Source organism: Chlorocebus sabaeus, chromosome X (genome assembly GCF_047675955.1).
Source record: "Chlorocebus sabaeus isolate Y175 chromosome X, mChlSab1.0.hap1, whole genome shotgun sequence".
In the NCBI taxonomy this organism is placed as follows: Eukaryota; Metazoa; Chordata; class Mammalia; order Primates; family Cercopithecidae; genus Chlorocebus; species Chlorocebus sabaeus.
In genome coordinates this window covers 2,721,065-2,730,971 of record NC_132933.1, presented here as the reverse complement: position 1 = coordinate 2,730,971, position 9,907 = coordinate 2,721,065, and the positions used below count along the sequence as shown (strand labels likewise).

Sequence of the window (9,907 nt, the reverse complement as noted above, 5' to 3'; positions counted from 1 at the left end):
TACATGTGCAGGATGTGCAGGTTGGCTTTTTTTATTTTAATGCAGAAAAAGATCCAGTAACTGAAGAGCATGGGCAAAGAAAGCCTTTCACAGAAATAGATGAAGAAGATGTGGGGTAATATGTTTAAAGCATTTTTGCCTGTCAGATAAGCTATTTTACAAAAAATCAGCTTTGGCTCATGTACTGACCGTTTTATGCTGAATATTTGGCCTGAGATATTTCTTCTTAAACAAACCTGGCATTTTGTGCAGCATTATGTTAAAATTTTGATGTACTTATTTTACAGGAATGGTGTATAGAAGATGTTACAAGTAATTGGAGGTATGTTTTAGGAGCTATTTGTAGTTTAAGAAAATTGGCTTTGACCATACAACTGTTAGAGCAGGTTATGTGAATTAGTGGACTACAAGACTGTGTTCAATGCTTTGTCCTCATTATAGGATTTAACAGAGGTATTTAATGTAATTTGCTTGAGAAATGTCCTTACCTACCTTTTCATTGTTGATAAGGATGTAAGAATGCTCGTAGTAATGGTGAGGCAGGAGGGATCATTTTTGTTTTGTACACATGGAAATATAATGGATTGTGGGACATTAGAGGACATCAGATGAGAATTAGCTCGATTCTTCTTTGTGTACACAGATGAAGTGATACATCAGTTTTTAATATCAGAGTTCTTCATGTTCTTAATTTAGCAATTCTGTTTTCATTGCTTTCTGATTTTGTTTTCTTTGGAGCACCAGTCAAAATGGAACTCTCTAAAATGGTTCTTTTTCACTATTATTCCATTAATAAACTGTGTAGTGGAAAACTAAAGACAACTTTTCTACAAAGTGAGAAACATGTAATTGGATCTAGAAACTCATATATTTTATATTGCCATGTGAAATAATCCTTGCACTGACTACGTTATAGGACCATATTCTTTAAAAAGTCTCAGTAAATTTCTGTCAAGACTGTAGAGACAATGCTCTTATTTTTAAAAAGTCTGATTTAATTTTTGACTCTTCTATAGAGATAATTCACACAGGCAGTATATGTGACAAGCTTTGCTGTGCATGTTGGTGACAAAATGTTGGTTTTGTGAGCTGCCTAATAAATTGAGTATTGTAGATGGATACTATATGTAAAAATATTCATATTATGATGCAGTTCTTTTATGGTTGCTGAAAACTAGCAATTAATGGTAGATGTCTGATGTGAAACCATGTGTAGGAAAGGATTTGTAGTATTACAATTTTCTGAAACACAACACTATGGATTAAAATATCATATAAAAATCTCCAAGAAAATATTTCAAAAGTGTCCTTGACTGTATTTATTTATCTACTTAAATTTTTAAACCCACGGACATTGCTACTTTTAGTAAAATACAGTTAAAAGCACCAGTCATTAGGTTGCTTAAAGATAATTTTCTTATTTTATATTATTTCTAGACTTTTGATGGTCTTATTACATAAATTCCTTTTTCTTTTTTCTTTTTTTTTTTTTTTTGAGACGGAGTCTCGCTGGGTCGCCCAAGCTGGAGTGCAGTGGCAGTGGCACCATCTCAGCTCACTGCAACCTCCGCCTCCCGGGTTCACACTATTCTCCTGCCTCAACCTCCTGAGTAGCTGGGACTACAGGCACCTGTCACCAAGCCCAGCTGAATTTTTTTGTATTTTTAGTAGAGATGGTTTTTCACCGTGTTATCCAGGATGGTGTTGAACTCCTGACCTCGTGATCCGCCTGCCTCGGCCTCCCAAAGTGCTGGCATTACAGGCGTGAGCCACCACGCCCAGCCTAAATAAATTACTTTTGTGTGTTTTATGTAATGGGCTGTGACAATATTTCATATAAACATGTCATATGAATTATAGGACAATTTATAAATTTAAAAATAAAAGATTGTGTTTGTAACCCTTTATGCACACTTAAAAAATAGAAACTATTTTCATTATTAGCCTTTTTTCCCATCCATTAATTAAAAGTGATCTTCAGTTATACCATGTAGAATTGTAGTACCAATATCTGAATGTTTTCACAGAAATTAAGTGAGCAAATCTTGCTTTTTGAAATGATGCTTGCATTATAAATTTTTAATGTTCTTTAATGTTGCTGAAACATCATATCCCATATTGTTTTGAATATATGTGAAGAAACTACTTTTCAACATTACATTTTAATTAATTTTCATTTACTATCTCACCGACATTAAACAGACTCTTCTTGCAAAGAGAAAAAAAGTTTGAAATGAATACAAATGCCTCTATCAAAAAAATCGAACATGTTTGGAAAACACACGGAGAGCAAAGGTATGGCTGTTGGCTTTTTTGAACCATGATATTTGTATCATTGCTTTGTATTCGTTGCTGCAAATAATTTCAGACAACCACTATCTTATAATTATTGGAGTTTCCAGTGGACAATATATTTTACTTGATTTTTCTCCAAGCAGGTAAGTTTCTTTAATTTTATAACCTCAGTGTGACAGAATTGAAATCTATTACCTAGAAGCCAAAGAAGATGATGTCTTTTTGCCATTCATATAAGAGTAGAGTCTTCTTGTAAAATTAATTTATATTCATTTCTAGACATATGCCAGCTGAATACATGGTAAATGTCTTTGATGTTTAGTCTTCTAATCCTTAACAGTATTCAATGACATAGAAAGGGATAATCTTATGTTTTAAATAAGATATATAGTTTAGTTTAATATTTTTTCACTATTTCTTTTACAAAATTGTTGTTGTGCCAAAGTGTAGAAGTAGTTAAGTGAAATATTCCTTTTGGGAAATCTTATGGGATGAATGGCTATGATATCCTCATTGAATCTACTTAGCAGAACCCCTATGTTATTCCACAAGAGGAAATAAAAAGTAAACTCCTTTAGTGAAAATGGATGTTTCTGGGAAATTTATAGCATAGTCCATCTTCCATTGGTTTTAGGAGATAAAGAATGTGAGATAGCTTCTCTAGTAGTCAGAAGAAATACTTTTAGAATGAGAGAAACTCACTTCATCCTTTCCCAGTGAGAAGTTCTCAGCTGCTATTACGTCCTTCTTATTTTGTACTATGAATTCTATGAAATCAGTTTTGTCTTGCTTTTGATTAACTTTTCATCTCCTTATGAAGTATGACCATGTTCCTTATTATGTGTTGCAGGCAGAAACTTCATTATGAATATTTTAAGCAGTTCTGGAAGTTGTTTCAAGGCTGGAACACAGACATGAAGAAGACTCAGAAACAAGAAGAAAAACTACCTGTTGGTATCAGGATTAACTTGACAATTAATCCATTGTATCAATGCCTCAAGTAGTAAGAGTTCATGCTGAAGCTCAAAGCAAACAAGGTAGAGAACGTGAGCCCAGAGAGGGTTCCTGTTAATGGACTAGAGGAATATCATTGCCAAGCAGTATTAGAGGTCCCACTGAGGTTGGTGTCATGGTGATTTTGAAGTTAAAGTGAGCCCAGTTGGCATATTTGTGCAAGAGCAGAGTAGAGCTGGAATTTCCTCCGCTGGGGTGTATCAGGGCACTGTGAGGAGGGAGCAGTGGGGAGGAAATATACCCAAGGATGGAGTTATGATGACTGGCTATGGAATTTAGGCTGGCATTGAGGAAAGTGAGCACATAGGGGTGTGGTGCTGAGCCGCGAAAAGTGTTCCATTTCATGGGTGTTAGGTCTTTATAGACCACTGAGCTGCATACTAAAGTGAGTTTCCTACAAGGGTAGGGAGATAGTGGTTGTATGTTGGAAAGATGCAGAAACAGCCAAGTGCAGTGGTCAAGGACCTGGACTCTGGAACCACACTGCTTGGGATACAACTCCAGTTTGACCCTGGCTAGCTCTGAAACCATGGGCAAATTATCTCTGTGCCCCAGTTTTCTTATCTTTGAAAGGGACATAGTAAGAGTAAGAGTACCTACCTCAGAGTTGTTTTGAGGATTAAAGAGTTCTTATGTAATGAGTTTATTAAAAATTTTCATGATCCTGTCTGACCTATGGTTCCCATTTATCATTGCTATCAATAACATTATGTAGATGTTGCAGTTACTGGGAATGAGAAAATCTAGGGGATGACTATGTGAGTGGCAAGTAGGAGAGGGGAGAATGCTGTTGTTGGGTATTAGGTCAAGGAGCAGAAGAGCAGAAAGGCCAGCATTATTGGAAGGTTAATTTCTGTGCATAGTGAAATGATTGAGATGTAATACAAGTTTAAAATATTAGTAAGAAATAATATTTCTTACTTAATTTCTGTTAGGTAGGCTTGTTGTATAGATACTACCTATCTGTGGTAAACAAATTTTAGGAAGGGTCATCTGGAAATTTGATATCAAGAATTAGGACATACGTGCTGAATATTTATGAGAAAGAAAATTACTTAGTGACTGAAGAAAAGGATTACTGTACTGTTTTGGCATATGAATAGTGAAAATAATTATTTAACATTGGTCATAGATGTTGTTAAACAGAAAAGGTTAAGAAGTATTGATTTGAAGAGGATTCCTTTAAAAGTGTAGAATTATTTTTTGTAAATATTAAAATTTATCCAATTTTTGTCACTTTTTTGTTTTACATTTCTAGAATATACTTCAAGAGCAACTAAAAGCTTATCTACATGCTAGGCTTGTCCAGAGAGAGAAATTGAAAAAAATTAAACTGTTACATGAGCAATTCGAAAAAGTCTGTTATATTTGGTAACATAATACACTCATAAAATACAATGCATACATAAAAATAGAAGACAGGTTGCTTGCTTCCCAGTTTATGGGAAAAAATGTTTTGGTTTAATTATCATTTCCATTTTGAATTTATTGTTCCGGATTTACCATAAGTGGTAAATGTATTTGTATTTTTAGGATTCCTTAACGGTTCTGTGGGAATTATTTAGAATAGGAAAATGTAAGTTGGATAATTCATTTAGAAATAGACATATTGTGTGTAAAATTGATCATGTACTAACATTTTATGTTCACCAATCAGCTTTTAAGAGATCAGCGATAAATCTAGAGTGGAAAGCAGAAAGTCTCTAAATCCTTTCTAGATGTCTTTTCCTTGTCTTGTTTCAACAGTTTTAGCTCAATAGGAAGTAGGCAAGTGTAACTATTGAGTATCTCTTTTATTTTCTGCTGTAACATATGAGTGTTTTATGGCAAATTTGCTTTCAAAATTATTAGTGATTAGTGATAGTTTTACATGACAATGTTTTAAATGTTTAAGTTCAGGGGTACAAGTGCAGTTTTTTGACATAGTTAAACTTGTATCATGGGGGTTCCTTGTAGAGATTATTTCATTACCTGGATAACAATTTGTAATCATAAGAGATGGTTCAGATGTATAACAGAATGGGAAAGTCAGCAGATTATTAACACTTTGTGCATTGATAATTATCTGCTGTTGTATTTCACATGAGTGAATTTTCATCTGACAATGACCTCTTCTTCATGTAGATACATGTTTTTTAGGAGCCAATGAAATTCTTTTTTTTTTTTTTTTTGAGGGAGGTATTCTTTTTAATAGTCTTGTGAAAATACATGTTCATGTGTCACTCTTCCAAACTAACTTAGATGATTTAAATAAACTGGTAAAAGAGTTTGAACATACAATTTTTAAGCCACTTAAGAAATATATATTTACAAGGCAAGACAGTTATTTCAATAGAACTCACAAGTACAGAATATATTGCTATAATGTTCCCACAAAACATTTATTCATTGGTGTGAACATTTGAATACAAAAGTTATATTCTCAATGTTATTGCTACATGTTACCAGGGTTGGAGCTTTGGTATTATCTTTGATATTCCAAGTCCATTATGCTTCCCATGCAGTTATCATTAGGCCTGCAATTTTTACCTCTGCTGTGGTCCTTTAATTTCCTTCTTTAAATTCCCACTGCTGCTGCCCTAGTTCACATCATCTTTCCTTGCTTGTACTATTAAACTCAGCTGAGTTCTCTTTTCTCCTCTGAGCCATCCTTTGTAGATTGGCAATATTATCTTCCTAAAACCTAGCCCTTCCCTCCTCCCAACCTGTGATGTCCACTTCTAAATTCTTAGTCAGAGACACTCCCCTTTACATGACCCCCTTTTAGGCTTGTTTTGCTCCATTCTGTCTTTCCTGGTTGATAGCCTTCTCTGAAGGAACTCACCATTACCTCCAGGCTTTGCTCATGCTCTTCCCTCACAATGTTTTTAAATCTTTTTAAGAACTGATTGAAATATGATTCTTTTGGCAACTATGCCAGCATTTTATCTCCATTTTTGCCTACATGCCTGAGTGAGTTGCATGTCCATACCAATTATAAATTTTTGTATTATTTTATTTGTGCCTTTGCTCATGTCACAGGAATATGAAAGAGATTGTGTATTCATGTTTTGCTTCTTTCTCAGTACTTAACATACAACATTTTACGTAGTGGGAACTATTTAACTGTTTGTTGAATGAATAGTATATATTTCAAAAGTAAGTTAAGTTTTCTCTAATTTGATGAGTTCATATCAGAGACCATTTTATCCCATCAGTGGAAATCATGTTACCTGAATTATGAGTGACAATAAATGGGTCACTACTTGGTGAAAAAAATATATAATATTTCATGATATAGGGCTGCCAGTCCTTTTTTGTCGTGACTCCATCTTGTCTTTAACTGTTCCTCATTTTTTCAAGCAAAGTACATGACTGTTGTACCTGCTAAATAATATTTCTCTCAAATCTGGCATTAAAAATTTTAAATGTGTCTGGTGGCGCATGCCTGTAGTCCCTACTACTGGGGAGGCTGAGGCAGCAGAATGGCTTGAACCCAGGAGGCAGAGGTTGCAGTGAGCCAAGATTGCACCACTGCACTCCAGCCTGGTGACAGAGTGAGGCTCGGTCTCAAAAAAAAAAAAATTAAGTGGGTATTTCAAGTTCCATGTATTTATTACAATTTTAAATGTGGAAAAAATAACTAAGTTAAATGCTGTTTCCTTTGAAATTTAAATTGCTATGTTTAAAACGTGAGATGAAAAGTGGTGGTTTATCTGTGAACTATACTTTTTGTTTTGGAGTATCAAGAACGTGGAGAATCATGAAAGGCTTCTTTTTGATGAACAAAGTGAACTTCAAAAAGAAATAGCAGCTGGGTGCAGTGGCTCAGCCTGTAATCCCAACACTTTGGGAGGCTGAGGTGGGCGGATCACGAGGTCAAGAGATTGAGACCATCCTGGCCAACATGGTGAAACCCCGTCTCTACTAAAAATACAAAAATTAGTTTGGCGTGGTGGTACATGCCTGTAATCCCAGCTACTCGGGAGGCTGAAGCCAGAGAATCGCTTGAACTTGGGAGACAGAGGTTGCAGTGAGCTGAGATCGTGGCATTGCACTCTAGTCTGGGTGACAGAGAAAGAATCCATCTCAAAAAAGATAAAAAAAAAAAAAAAAAAAAAAAAAAAGAAATGGCCATGTTCTAAAAAAAAAAAAAAATGTGTTGGAAACTGTAAGTAGTGAATATTTAATCTTAACAACTAAGGACTGATGTAAGCACTAGAATGTTTTATTTGCAGAAATGTGTATAACCATTATCTAAATTTCCTTGTTTGAAACAGGAGTAGCAAGAGTTGGCACTTATTTTATTGCATCTTCAACCTCTGTTACTCTGATAACTGAAGAAAGAACTTGAACCTGTGTTAATGTGCTGAGACATTCCAAAGGGATTTGTGTATGAAGCAAAGGGGTTTGGGATTTGGTAGTTATTTTACAGATCTCAGGGAACCAATATATAAGGCAAAACTTATTAGATAGTAAAAGAGTATTAAAAGGGCGAATTTTATTGTATGTAAATTATACTTCAGTGAACTTGACTTTTAAAAGAAAGAAATAAAACAATGAGGTTGAAGAATGTGCTTTGGAGACTAGCAATTCAGAAGTTTTTGGTGACGCTGGCAAAAAAATTGTTTAATTAGAAACCAGATTGTAATGGGTTGAGGAATAAATCCAAGTTTAGGAAGCTTGAAGGTGGCACAAAAGAGGGAAAGGTAAGATCTGTTAAAGATGGTTGGTTGTTAGTTTATTGTGGTTGTTATTATTGTTTCTTTAGATGAGAACAGCTAAAGTATGTTGGGGAGCAATAGGAAAGTTGAAAATACAGAAGGAAGGAGTAACTGATACAATAAGATCCTCTTGGAGATCATCAGTGCTAGACAGAAGGATCTCTGAGATGTTACTGGTGGATTCGTTGACAGAGGTGGAGTGATGGGAAATGCCATTTGATGGCCTCTATTTTCTCTGTGTAAAAGGAGGCAAGGTTAATAGCAGACAGCGATGGTTAACAAGTTAAATAGAGTGATAAATGAAACTGGGAAATGAAGGAGGAAAATGACCAGGAGCAAATTTAAACATTTTGAAGTAATTCTGAAATCCCAACTCAAGCTGGAAACCATAATTCTGGAGAGACACCAAACCGTATAGTTTTGTGATTTTTCTCCAGCGTTGCTCAGCAGCCTGGGAGCTGAGGAGAACACACATGATTGGGTTCATCTGGGCTCAAAAGATAGGTAGATGTAACTGAGGGAATTGATGGAGCTGGTGGATATCTCTAAAGTTCACCATGGGCATCCAGACTAGTAGAGAAGAAATTGGAAATTACTAGTCTGGGAGAAAAGAGAAAAAAAAAGAAAACCAAAAAGTCATGGTGAGAAGATGGAATACTTGTTTTCTGGAGCCGTATGTGTCCCCATAAGGAGCCCTGCCCCTACCATACAACTCTTTTGCCATAGCTTTCAGGGATACTATAGAAAGTAGATTGAATACATTCGAGGGCATAGACTGGATTCAGAAACATAGCCTGGTGGTCAGTGTTTCATTCTGAACTTGCCACTAATTTAAAGCAGCTGTCATTACCACTATTATCACAGAATGCTAATCCTTAGGCAAGGAATGTTACTTGTGCATTCAAGAGTAGAAGAAATGGGAACTTCCCATGGGCAATGACAATAGACTTGGCAAGAGGTAAATCATTTCACTTTTTGCCTCAGATTCCAAAAGTGTATTGATGTTTCCCTCAAGGCATGCCCATTTACTTCTGTTATCTTAAGATTATCAATTTAATTCTGTTAGAGAGTCTACAGACGTGGCACCCTTCTTTTGGCTCTCACTCTTCCTTTCTGCATTTTCTCTTTCCTTGCTTCCTCCTACCTTTAGGTATTAAATGTTGTCATATGCCTCAGCAACCTTCCCCCACCAAGTGACCAAATAAAGTATTCCTATAAGCTTAGTATTAGATATTTTTTGTGTGCCCAAGACTAGTCTAAGAAGTTGGTGCTTAGTTAGAAAACACTTTTAGGTACTTTGCAGATAACACTGTACAGCTAATCCATCATGCACTATACATTCAGTTGAACCTGGGTGTGTCTCTCGTATTCATAAGAAAAGCCCTGCTCCTATGGGCCCTGTCTCCATATGTCAGCCTAGTAACCAACCATGTTATTCACTGTGAGATACCATGTTCCAGTTATCCTTTACTTGCTTGAGTGCTGAGATGAACATAATACACAAGGTCTAGTAGTTCCTAAACCCTACGAGAACTCCTAAGCTCCTTCTCTTGATGTTGTCTATATATATAAGTTCAAAAAATAGTCTTGGGGGAATTTCAATAAACAACTCCAAATAAGTCCTTTTTTCTTTGCAAATATAAATCCTTGTAAAATTCCATTTTTTTTTCCTGTTTGTTTCCTATTCCTGATTCTATTATAGCTCTAGCAATATTAAACACCAGCTGGTTTGGAGATTAAAATCAGACATACTATGGCTTTTTTGTTCGTTTTTTGGAAGACAGAGTCTCATTCTGTTGCCCAGGCTGGAGTGCAGTGGTGTGATCTCGGCTCACTGTAACCTACACCTCCTGGGTTCCAGCTCTCTTCCAACAGAGTGAAGAATGGGCCTCATG

At 35.6% G+C, this 9,907-nt stretch overlaps 1 long non-coding RNA gene across 1 annotated transcript; it reads left to right on the top strand.

The window, feature by feature from the left end:
- The first annotated feature begins 298 nt into the window (after positions 1-298).
- On the top strand, positions 299-4,574 carry LOC140710717 (uncharacterized). The gene is made up of 3 exons (XR_012091824.1): positions 299-322; positions 2,203-2,295; positions 3,146-4,574. It is a non-coding gene; the product is annotated as an uncharacterized lncRNA (long non-coding RNA).
- The last annotated feature ends 5,333 nt before the right edge of the window (positions 4,575-9,907 follow it).